We start from the raw sequence: 10,000 nt of genomic DNA, 5'->3' as shown, positions 1-10,000 counted from the left end.
TTGGCGAGACACGGGTGCTTGTGTATTAGCGTGAGCGTTTTTTATTCTGATCATGAACAGTTTTACAAGTCCGCAAAGGATCGAGGAAAGGTTTATCGCCAGCTGAAAAGAGACACAGCGCTTCGGCTGTGGAGACTTGTTCGGCTGGCGTTCGGAGAGTCGCGTTTTTCAGAATTGTATTGAGATCGTTTTCCACAGAGCTCAGATGTCAAAGCACAGCAGCAGCTCTCCACAGCGATCCTCTATAGCGCCCTTTCTCCCGCAGCTCCGTCCTCATTGGAAGGAAGCAAGAGTGAAAGGCTGAAGTGAAATAGAGCGGGGACGAAGGCAGTGAAGAGAGAGAACGTGGGAAGAAGAGAAAAACGCAAGGGAAAAAAAGCAGCGTCGTAAAAGAGGTGACGGAGCTGTCCTCTCAATAAGAAGGGTGCCAGCGAGCCTTGCTCTCGCTTACGGCCACACCCCCTTGAGCACGCCTGATCTCGTCTGATCTCGTAAGCTAAACAGGGATGGGCCTGGTTAGTACTTGGATGGGAGACCGCCTGGGAATACCAGGTGCTGTAAGCTTTTAAGCGCAGGAGGCGCCCTATCCCCGCTCGCTCGCTCATTCCCCTGTTCACACGTGCAGTGCGGCTTGTCCGTCTGTTTATTTGTCAGCTTTGGCGAGACACGGGTGCTTGTGTATTAGCGTGAGCGTTTTTTATTCTGATCATGAACAGTTTTACAAGTCCGCAAAGGATCGAGGAAAGGTTTATCGCCAGCTGAAAAGAGACACAGCGCTTCGGCTGTGGAGACTTGTTCGGCTGGCGTTCGGAGAGTCGCGTTTTTCAGAATTGTATTGAGATCGTTTTCCACAGAGCTCAGATGTCAAAGCACAGCAGCAGCTCTCCACAGCGATCCTCTATAGCGCCCTTTCTCCCGCAGCTCCGTCCTCATTGGAAGGAAGCAAGAGTGAAAGGCTGAAGTGAAATAGAGCGGGGATGAAGGCAGTGAAGAGAGAGAACGTGGGAAGAAGAGAAAAACGCAAGGGAAAAAAAGCAGCGTCGTAAAAGAGGTGACGGAGCTGTCCTCTCAATAAGAAGGGTGCCAGCGAGCCTTGCTCTCGCTTATGGCCACACCCCCTTGAGCACGCCTGATTTCGTCTGATCTCGGAAGCTAAACAGGGATGGGCCTGGTTAGTACTTGGATGGGAGACCGCCTGGGAATACCAGGTGCTGTAAGCTTTTTAGCGCAGGAGGCGCCCTATCCCCGCTCGCTCGCTCATTCCCCTGTTCATACGTGCAGTGCGGCTTGTCCGTCTGTTTATTTGTCAGCTTTGGCGAGACACGGGTGCTTGTGTATTAGCGTGAGCGTTTTTTATTCTGATCAGGAACAGTTTAACAAGTCCGCAAAGAATCGAGGCAAGGTTTATCGCCAGCTGAATAGAGACACAGCGCTTCGGCTGTGGAGACTTGTTCGGCTGGCGTTCGGAGAGTCGCGTTTTTCAGAATTGTATTGAGATCGTTTTCCACAGAGCTCAGATGTCAAAGCACATCAGCAGCTCTCCACAGCGATCCTCTATAGCGCCCTTTCTCCCGCAGCTCCGTCCTCATTGGAAGGAAGCAAGAGTGAAAGGCTGAAGTGAAATAGAGCGGGGACGAAGGCAGTGAAGAGAGAGAACGTGGGAAGAAGTGAAAAACGCAAGGGAAAAAAAGCAGCGTCGTAAAAGAGGTGACGGAGCTGTCCTCTCAATAAGAAGGGTGCCAGCGAGCCTTGCTCTCGCTTACGGCCACACCCCCTTGAGCACGCCTGATCTCGTCTGATCTCGGAAGCTAAACAGGGATGGGCCTGGTTAGTACTTGGATGGGAGACCGCCTGGGAGTACCAGGTGCTATAAGCTTTTAAGCGCAGGAGGCGCCCTATCCCCGCTCGCTCGCTCATTCCCCTGTTCACACGTGCAGTGCGGCTTGTCCGTCTGTTTATTTGTCAGCTTTGGCGAGACACGGGTGCTTGTGTATTAGCGTGAGCGTTTTTTATTCTGATCAGGAACAGTTTAACAAGTCCGCAAAGAATCGAGGGAAGGTTTATCGCCAGCTGAATAGAGACACAGCGCTTCGGCTGTGGAGACTTGTTCGGCTGGCGTTCGGAGAGTCGCGTTTTTCAGAATTGTATTGAGATCGTTTTCCACAGAGCTCAGATGTCAAAGCACAGCAGCAGCTCTCCACAGCGATCCTCTATAGCGCCCTTTCTCCCGCAGCTCCGTCCTCATTGGAAGGAAGCAAGAGTGAAAGGCTGAAGTGAAATAGAGCGGGGACGAAGGCAGTGAAGAGAGAGAACGTGGGAAGAAGAGAAAAACGCAAGGGAAAAAAAGCAGCGTCGTAAAAGAGGTGACGGAGCTGTCCTCTCAATAAGAAGGGTGCCAGCGAGCCTTGCTCTCGCTTACGGCCACACCCCCTTGAGCACGCCTGATCTCGTCTGATCTCGGAAGCTAAACAGGGATGGGCCTGGTTAGTACTTGGATGGGAGACCGCCTGGGAATACCAGGTGCTGCAAGCTTTTAAGCGCAGGAGGCGCCCTATCCCCGCTCGCTCGCTCATTCCCCTGTTCACACGTGCAGTGCGGCTTGTCCGTCTGTTTATTTGTCAGCTTTGGCGAGACACGGGTGCTTGTGTATTAGCGTGAGCGTTTTTTATTCTGATCAGGAACAGTTTTACAAGTCCGCAAAGGATCGAGGAAAGGTTTATCGCCAGCTGAAAACAGACACAGCGCTTCGGCTGTGGAGACTTGTTCGGCTGGCGTTCGGAGAGTCGCATTTTTCAGAATTGTATTGAGATCGTTTTCCACAGAGCTCAGATGTCAAAGCACAGCAGCAGCTCTCCACAGCGATCCTCTATAGCGCCCTTTCTCCCGCAGCTCCGTCCTCATTGGAAGGAAGCAAGAGTGAAAGGCTGAAGTGAAATAGAGCGGGGACGAAGGCAGTGAAGAGAGAGAACGTGGGAAGAAGTGAAAAACGCAAGGGAAAAAAAGCAGCGTCGTAAAAGAGGTGACGGAGCTGTCCTCTCAATAAGAAGGGTGCCAGCGAGCCTTGCTCTCGCTTACGGCCACACCCCCTTGAGCACGCCTGATCTCGTCTGATCTCGGAAGCTAAACAGGGATGGGCCTGGTTAGTACTTGGATGGGAGACCGCCTGGGAGTACCAGGTGCTGTAAGCTTTTAAGCGCAGGAGGCGCCCTATCCCCGCTCGCTCGCTCATTCCCCTGTTCACACGTGCAGTGCGGCTTGTCCGTCTGTTTATTTGTCAGCTTTGGCGAGACACGGGTGCTTGTGTATTAGCGTGAGCGTTTTTTATTCTGATCAGGAACAGTTTAACAAGTCCGCAAAGAATCGAGGGAAGGTTTATCGCCAGCTGAATAGAGACACAGCGCTTCGGCTGTGGAGACTTGTTCGGCTGGCGTTCGGAGAGTCGCGTTTTTCAGAATTGTATTGAGATCGTTTTCCACAGAGCTCAGATGTCAAAGCACAGCAGCAGCTCTCCACAGCGATCCTCTATAGCGCCCTTTCTCCCGCAGCTCCGTCCTCATTGGAAGGAAGCAAGAGTGAAAGGCTGAAGTGAAATAGAGCGGGGACGAAGGCAGTGAAGAGAGAGAACGTGGGAAGAAGAGAAAAACGCAAGGGAAAAAAAGCAGCGTCGTAAAAGAGGTGACGGAGCTGTCCTCTCAATAAGAAGGGTGCCAGCGAGCCTTGCTCTCGCTTACGGCCACACCCCCTTGAGCACGCCTGATCTCGTCTGATCTCGGAAGCTAAACAGGGATGGGCCTGGTTAGTACTTGGATGGGAGACCGCCTGGGAATACCAGGTGCTGCAAGCTTTTAAGCGCAGGAGGCGCCCTATCCCCGCTCGCTCGCTCATTCCCCTGTTCACACGTGCAGTGCGGCTTGTCCGTCTGTTTATTTGTCAGCTTTGGCGAGACACGGGTGCTTGTGTATTAGCGTGAGCGTTTTTTATTCTGATCAGGAACAGTTTTACAAGTCCGCAAAGGATCGAGGAAAGGTTTATCGCCAGCTGAAAACAGACACAGCGCTTCGGCTGTGGAGACTTGTTCGGCTGGCGTTCGGAGAGTCGCGTTTTTCAGAATTGTATTGAGATCGTTTTCCACAGAGCTCAGATGTCAAAGCACAGCAGCAGCTCTCCACAGCGATCCTCTATAGCGCCCTTTCTCCCGCAGCTCCGTCCTCATTGGAAGGAAGCAAGAGTGAAAGGCTGAAGTGAAATAGAGCGGGGACGAAGGCAGTGAAGAGAGAGAACGTGGGAAGAAGAGAAAAACGCAAGGGAAAAAAAGCAGCGTCGTAAAAGAGGTGACGGAGCTGTCCTCTCAATAAGAAGGGTGCCAGCGAGCCTTGCTCTCGCTTACGGCCACACCCCCTTGAGCACACCTGATCTCGTCTGATCTCGGAAGCTAAACAGGGATGGGCCTGGTTAGTACTTGGATGGAAGACCGCCTGGGAATACCAGGTGCTGTAAGCTTTTAAGCGCAGGAGGCGCCCTATCCCCGCTCGCTCGCTCATTCCCCTGTTCACACGTGCAGTGCGGCTTGTCCGTCTGTTTATTTGTCAGCTTTGGCGAGACACGGGTGCTTGTGTATTAGCGTGAGCGTTTTTTATTCTGATCAGGAACAGTTTTACAAGTCCGCAAAGGATCGAGGAAAGGTTTATCGCCAGCTGAAAAGAGACACAGCGCTTCGGCTGTGGAGACTTGTTCGGCTGGCGTTCGGAGAGTCGCGTTTTTCAGAATTGTATTGAGATCGTTTTCCACAGAGCTCAGATGTCAAAGCACAGCAGCAGCTCTCCACAGCGATCCTCTTTAGCGCCCTTTCTCCCGCAGCTCCGTCCTCATTGGAAGGAAGCAAGAGTGAAAGGCTGAAGTGAAATAGAGCGGGGACGAAGGCAGTGAAGAGAGAGAACGTGGGAAGAAGAGAAAAACGCAAGGGAAAAAAAGCAGCGTCGTAAAAGAGGTGACGGAGCTGTCCTCTCAATAAGAAGGGTGCCAGCGAGCCTTGCTCTCGCTTACGGCCACACCCCCTTGAGCACACCTGATCTCGTCTGATCTCGGAAGCTAAACAGGGATGGGCCTGGTTAGTACTTGGATGGAAGACCGCCTGGGAATACCAGGTGCTGTAAGCTTTTAAGCGCAGGAGACGCCCTATCCCCGCTCGCTCGCTCATTCCCCTGTTCACACGTGCAGTGCGGCTTGTCCGTCTGTTTATTTGTCAGCTTTGGCGAGACACGGGTGCTTGTGTATTAGCGTGAGCGTTTTTTATTCTGATCATGAACAGTTTTACAAGTCCGCAAAGGATCGAGGAAAGGTTTATCGCCAGCTGAAAAGAGACACAGCGCTTCGGCTGTGGAGACTTGTTCGGCTGGCGTTCGGAGAGTCGCGTTTTTCAGAATTGTATTGAGATCGTTTTCCACAGAGCTCAGATGTCAAAGCACAGCAGCAGCTCTCCACAGCGATCCTCTATAGCGCCCTTTCTCCCGCAGCTCCGTCCTCATTGGAAGGAAGCAAGAGTGAAAGGCTGAAGTGAAATAGAGCGGGGACGAAGGCAGTGAAGAGAGAGAACGTGGGAAGAAGAGAAAAACGCAAGGGAAAAAAAGCAGCGTCGTAAAAGAGGTGACGGAGCTGTCCTCTCAATAAGAAGGGTGCCAGCGAGCCTTGCTCTCGCTTACGGCCACACCCCCTTGAGCACGCCTGATCTCGTCTGATCTCGTAAGCTAAACAGGGATGGGCCTGGTTAGTACTTGGATGGGAGACCGCCTGGGAATACCAGGTGCTGTAAGCTTTTAAGCGCAGGAGGCGCCCTATCCCCGCTCGCTCGCTCATTCCCCTGTTCACACGTGCAGTGCGGCTTGTCCGTCTGTTTATTTGTCAGCTTTGGCGAGACACGGGTGCTTGTGTATTAGCGTGAGCGTTTTTTATTCTGATCATGAACAGTTTTACAAGTCCGCAAAGGATCGAGGAAAGGTTTATCGCCAGCTGAAAAGAGACACAGCGCTTCGGCTGTGGAGACTTGTTCGGCTGGCGTTCGGAGAGTCGCGTTTTTCAGAATTGTATTGAGATCGTTTTCCACAGAGCTCAGATGTCAAAGCACAGCAGCAGCTCTCCACAGCGATCCTCTATAGCGCCCTTTCTCCCGCAGCTCCGTCCTCATTGGAAGGAAGCAAGAGTGAAAGGCTGAAGTGAAATAGAGCGGGGATGAAGGCAGTGAAGAGAGAGAACGTGGGAAGAAGAGAAAAACGCAAGGGAAAAAAAGCAGCGTCGTAAAAGAGGTGACGGAGCTGTCCTCTCAATAAGAAGGGTGCCAGCGAGCCTTGCTCTCGCTTATGGCCACACCCCCTTGAGCACGCCTGATTTCGTCTGATCTCGGAAGCTAAACAGGGATGGGCCTGGTTAGTACTTGGATGGGAGACCGCCTGGGAATACCAGGTGCTGTAAGCTTTTAAGCGCAGGAGGCGCCCTATCCCCGCTCGCTCGCTCATTCCCCTGTTCACACGTGCAGTGCAGCTTGTCCGTCTGTTTATTTGTCAGCTTTGGCGAGACACGGGTGCTTGTGTATTAGCGTGAGCGTTTTTTATTCTGATCAGGAACAGTTTTACAAGTCCGCAAAGGATCGAGGAAAGGTTTATCGCCAGCTGAAAAGAGACACAGCGCTTCGGCTGTGGAGACTTGTTCGGCTGGCGTTCGGAGAGTCGCGTTTTTCAGAATTGTATTGAGATCGTTTTCCACAGAGCTCAGATGTCAAAGCACAGCAGCAGCGCTCCACAGCGATCCTCTATAGTGCCCTTTCTCCCGCAGCTCCGTCCTCATTGGAAGGAAGCAAGAGTGAAAGGCTGAAGTGAAATAGAGCGGGGACGAAGGCAGTGAAGAGAGAGAACGTGGGAAGAAGAGAAAAACGCAAGGGAAAAAAAGCAGCGTCGTAAAAGAGGTGACGGAGCTGTCCTCTCAATAAGAAGGGTGCCAGCGAGCCTTGCTCTCGCTTATGGCCACACCACCTTGAGCATGCCTGATCTCGTCTGATCTCGGAAGCTAAACAGGGATGGGCCTGGTTAGTACTTGGATGGGAGACCGCCTGGGAATACCAGGTGCTGTAAGCTTTTAAGCGCAGGAGGCGCCCTATCCCCGCTCGCTCGCTCATTCCCCTGTTCACACGTGCAGTGCGGCTTGTCCGTCTCTTTATTTGTCAGCTTTGGCGAGACACGGGTGCTTGTGTATTAGCGTGAGCGTTTTTTATTCTGATCAGGAACAGTTTTACAAGTCCGCAAAGGATCGAGGAAAGGTTTATCGCCAGCTGAAAAGAGACACAGCGCTTCGGCTGTGGAGACTTGTTCGGCTGGCGTTCGGAGAGTCGCGTTTTTCAGAATTGTATTGAGATCTTTTTCCACAGAGCTCAGATGTCAAAGCACAGCAGCAGCTCTCCACAGCGATCCTCTATAGCGCCCTTTCTCCCGCAGCTCCGTCCTCATTGGAAGGAAGCAAGAGTGAAAGGCTGAAGTGAAATAGAGCGGGGACGAAGGCAGTGAAGAGAGAGAACGTGGGAAGAAGAGAAAAACGCAAGGGAAAAAAAGCAGCGTCGTAAAAGAGGTGACGGAGCTGTCCTCTCAATAAGAAGGGTGCCAGCGAGCCTTGCTCTCGCTTACGGCCACACCCCCTTGAGCACGCCTGATCTCATCTGATCTCGGAAGCTAAACAGGGATGGGCCTGGTTAGTACTTGGATGGGAGACCGCCTGGGAATACCAGGTGCTGTAAGCTTTTAAGCGCAGGAGGCGCCCTATCCCCGCTCGCTCGCTCATTCCCCTGTTCACACGTGCAGTGCGGCTTGTCCGTCTGTTTATTTGTCAGCTTTGGCGAGACACGGGTGCTTGTGTATTAGCGTGAGCGTTTTTTATTCTGATCAGGAACAGTTTTACAAGTCCGCAAAGGATCGAGGAAAGGTTTATCGCCAGCTGAAAAGAGACACAGCGCTTCAGCTGTGGAGACTTGTTCAGCTGGCGTTCGGAGAGTCGCGTTTTTCAGAATTGTTTTGAGATCGTTTTCCACAGAGCTCAGATGTCAAAACACAGCAGCAGCTCTCCACAGCGATCCTCTATAGCGCCCTTTCTCCCGCAGCTCCGTCCTCATTGGAAGGAAGCAAAAGTGAAAGGCTGAAGTGAAATAGAGCGGGGACGAAGGCAGTGAAGAGAGAGAACGTGGGAAGAAGAGAAAAACGCAAGGGAAAAAGAGCAGCGTCATAAAAGAGGTGACGGAGCTGTCCTCTCAATAAGAAGGGTGCCAGCGAGCCTTGCTCTTGCTTACGGCCACACCCCCTTGAGCACGCCTGATCTCGTCTGATCTCGGAAGCTAAACAGGGATGGGCCTGGTTAGTACTTGGATGGAGACCGCCTGGGAGTACCATGTGCTGTAAGCTTTTAAGCGCAGGAGGCGCCCTATCCCCGCTCGCTCGCTCATTCCCCTGTTCACACGTGCAGTGAGGCTTGTCCGTCTGTTTATTTGTCAGCTTTGGCGAGACACGGGTGCTTGTGTATTAGCGTGAGCGTTTTTTATTCTGATCAGGAACAGTTTTACAAGTCCGCAAAGGATCGAGGAAAGGTTTATCGCCAGCTGAAAAGAGACACAGCGCTTCGGCTGTGGAGACTTGTTCGGCTGGCGTTCGGAGAGTCGCGTTTTTCAGAATTGTATTGAGATCGTTTTCCACAGAGCTCAGATGTCAAAGCACAGCAGCAGCTCTCCACAGCGATCCTCTATAGCGCCCTTTCTCCCGCAGCTCCGTCCTCATTGGAAGGAAGCAAGAGTGAAAGGCTGAAGTGAAATAGAGCGGGGACGAAGGCAGTGAAGAGAGAGAACGTGGGAAGAAGAGAAAAACGCAAGGGAAAAAAAGCAGCGTCGTAAAAGAGGTGACGGAGCTGTCCTCTCAATAAGAAGGGTGCCAGCGAGCCTTGCTCTCGCTTACGGCCACACCACCTTGAGCACGCCTGATCTCGTCTGATCTCGGAAGCTAAACAGGGATGGGCCTGGTTAGTACTTGGATGGGAGACCGCCTGGGAATACCAGGTGCTGTAAGCTTTTAAGCGCAGGTGGCGCCCTATCCCCGCTCGCTCGCTCATTCCCCTGTTCACACGTGCAGTGCGGCTTGTCCGTCTCTTTATTTGTCAGCTTTGGCGAGACACGGGTGCTTGTGTATTAGCGTGAGCGTTTTTTATTCTGATCAGGAACAGTTTTACAAGTCCGCAAAGGATCGAGGAAAGGTTTATCGCCAGCTGAAAAGAGACACAGCGCTTCGGCTGTGGAGACTTGTTCGGCTGGCGTTCGGAGAGTCGCGTTTTTCAGAATTGTATTGAGATCGTTTTCCACAGAGCTCAGATGTCAAAGCACAGCAGCAGCTCTCCACAGCGATCCTCTATAGCGCCCTTTCTCCCGCAGCTCCGTCCTCATTGGAAGGAAGCAAGAGTGAAAGGCTGAAGTGAAATAGAGCGGGGACGAAGGCAGTGAAGAGAGAGAACGTGGGAAGAAGAGAAAAACGCAAGGGAAAAAAAGCAGCGTCGTAAAAGAGGTGACGGAGCTGTCCTCTCAATAAGAAGGGTGCCAGCGAGCCTTGCTCTCGCTTATGGCCACACCCCCTTGAGCACGCCTGATCTCGTCTGATCTCGGAAGCTAAACAGGGATGGGCTTGGTTAGTACTTGGATGAGAGACCGCCTGGGAGTACCAGGTGCTGTAAGCTTTTAAGCGCAGGAGGCGCCCTATCCCCGCTCGCTCGCTCATTCCCCTGTTCACACGTGCAGTGCGGCTTGTCCGTCTGTTTATTTGTCAGCTTTGGTGAGACACGGGTGCTTGTGTATTAGCGTGAGCGTTTTTTATTCTGATCAGGAACAGTTTTACAAGTCCGCAAAGGATCGAGGAAAGGTTTATCGCCAGCTGAAAAGAGACACAGCGCTTCGGCTGTGGAGACTTGTTCGGCTGGCGTTCGGAGAGTC

At 52.4% G+C, this 10,000-nt stretch overlaps 13 non-coding genes and 2 pseudogenes across 13 annotated transcripts; all 15 read left to right on the top strand.

The window, feature by feature from the left end:
- Nucleotides 1–445: 445 nt before the first annotated feature.
- Nucleotides 446–564, top strand: LOC138217146 (5S ribosomal RNA). The gene has a single exon (XR_011180859.1). It is a non-coding gene; the product is annotated as a 5S ribosomal RNA (ribosomal RNA).
- Nucleotides 565–1,101: 537 nt separating this feature from the next.
- On the top strand, nucleotides 1,102–1,220 carry LOC138216992 (5S ribosomal RNA). Its single transcript, XR_011180705.1, has one exon. It is a non-coding gene; the product is annotated as a 5S ribosomal RNA (ribosomal RNA).
- A 537-nt stretch (nucleotides 1,221–1,757) lies between these two features.
- On the top strand, nucleotides 1,758–1,876 carry LOC138217404 (5S ribosomal RNA). Its single transcript, XR_011181116.1, has one exon. It is a non-coding gene; the product is annotated as a 5S ribosomal RNA (ribosomal RNA).
- Nucleotides 1,877–2,413: 537 nt separating this feature from the next.
- LOC138216799 (5S ribosomal RNA) lies at nucleotides 2,414–2,532 on the top strand. The gene has a single exon (XR_011180511.1). It is a non-coding gene; the product is annotated as a 5S ribosomal RNA (ribosomal RNA).
- Nucleotides 2,533–3,069: 537 nt separating this feature from the next.
- LOC138245049 (5S ribosomal RNA) lies at nucleotides 3,070–3,188 on the top strand. The gene has a single exon (XR_011193665.1). It is a non-coding gene; the product is annotated as a 5S ribosomal RNA (ribosomal RNA).
- A 537-nt stretch (nucleotides 3,189–3,725) lies between these two features.
- On the top strand, nucleotides 3,726–3,844 carry LOC138216798 (5S ribosomal RNA). Its single transcript, XR_011180510.1, has one exon. It is a non-coding gene; the product is annotated as a 5S ribosomal RNA (ribosomal RNA).
- Nucleotides 3,845–4,381: 537 nt separating this feature from the next.
- LOC138244985 (5S ribosomal RNA) lies at nucleotides 4,382–4,500 on the top strand. The gene has a single exon (XR_011193602.1). It is a non-coding gene; the product is annotated as a 5S ribosomal RNA (ribosomal RNA).
- Nucleotides 4,501–5,037: 537 nt separating this feature from the next.
- Nucleotides 5,038–5,156, top strand: LOC138244984 (5S ribosomal RNA). Its single transcript, XR_011193601.1, has one exon. It is a non-coding gene; the product is annotated as a 5S ribosomal RNA (ribosomal RNA).
- A 537-nt stretch (nucleotides 5,157–5,693) lies between these two features.
- LOC138217145 (5S ribosomal RNA) lies at nucleotides 5,694–5,812 on the top strand. The gene has a single exon (XR_011180858.1). It is a non-coding gene; the product is annotated as a 5S ribosomal RNA (ribosomal RNA).
- Nucleotides 5,813–6,349: 537 nt separating this feature from the next.
- Nucleotides 6,350–6,468, top strand: LOC138216991 (5S ribosomal RNA). Its single transcript, XR_011180704.1, has one exon. It is a non-coding gene; the product is annotated as a 5S ribosomal RNA (ribosomal RNA).
- Nucleotides 6,469–7,005: 537 nt separating this feature from the next.
- On the top strand, nucleotides 7,006–7,124 carry LOC138245447 (5S ribosomal RNA). The gene has a single exon (XR_011194057.1). It is a non-coding gene; the product is annotated as a 5S ribosomal RNA (ribosomal RNA).
- A 537-nt stretch (nucleotides 7,125–7,661) lies between these two features.
- On the top strand, nucleotides 7,662–7,780 carry LOC138216908 (5S ribosomal RNA). The gene has a single exon (XR_011180621.1). It is a non-coding gene; the product is annotated as a 5S ribosomal RNA (ribosomal RNA).
- A 537-nt stretch (nucleotides 7,781–8,317) lies between these two features.
- On the top strand, nucleotides 8,318–8,435 carry LOC138218713 (5S ribosomal RNA; annotated as a pseudogene).
- A 537-nt stretch (nucleotides 8,436–8,972) lies between these two features.
- On the top strand, nucleotides 8,973–9,091 carry LOC138244597 (5S ribosomal RNA). Its single transcript, XR_011193212.1, has one exon. It is a non-coding gene; the product is annotated as a 5S ribosomal RNA (ribosomal RNA).
- Nucleotides 9,092–9,628: 537 nt separating this feature from the next.
- Nucleotides 9,629–9,747, top strand: LOC138218437 (5S ribosomal RNA; annotated as a pseudogene).
- Nucleotides 9,748–10,000: the final 253 nt, after the last annotated feature.

This window comes from Lepisosteus oculatus, chromosome 14 (assembly GCF_040954835.1).
Source record: "Lepisosteus oculatus isolate fLepOcu1 chromosome 14, fLepOcu1.hap2, whole genome shotgun sequence".
NCBI lineage: Eukaryota > Metazoa > Chordata > Actinopteri > Semionotiformes > Lepisosteidae > Lepisosteus > Lepisosteus oculatus.
This window is presented reverse-complemented; position numbering and strand designations above follow the sequence as displayed.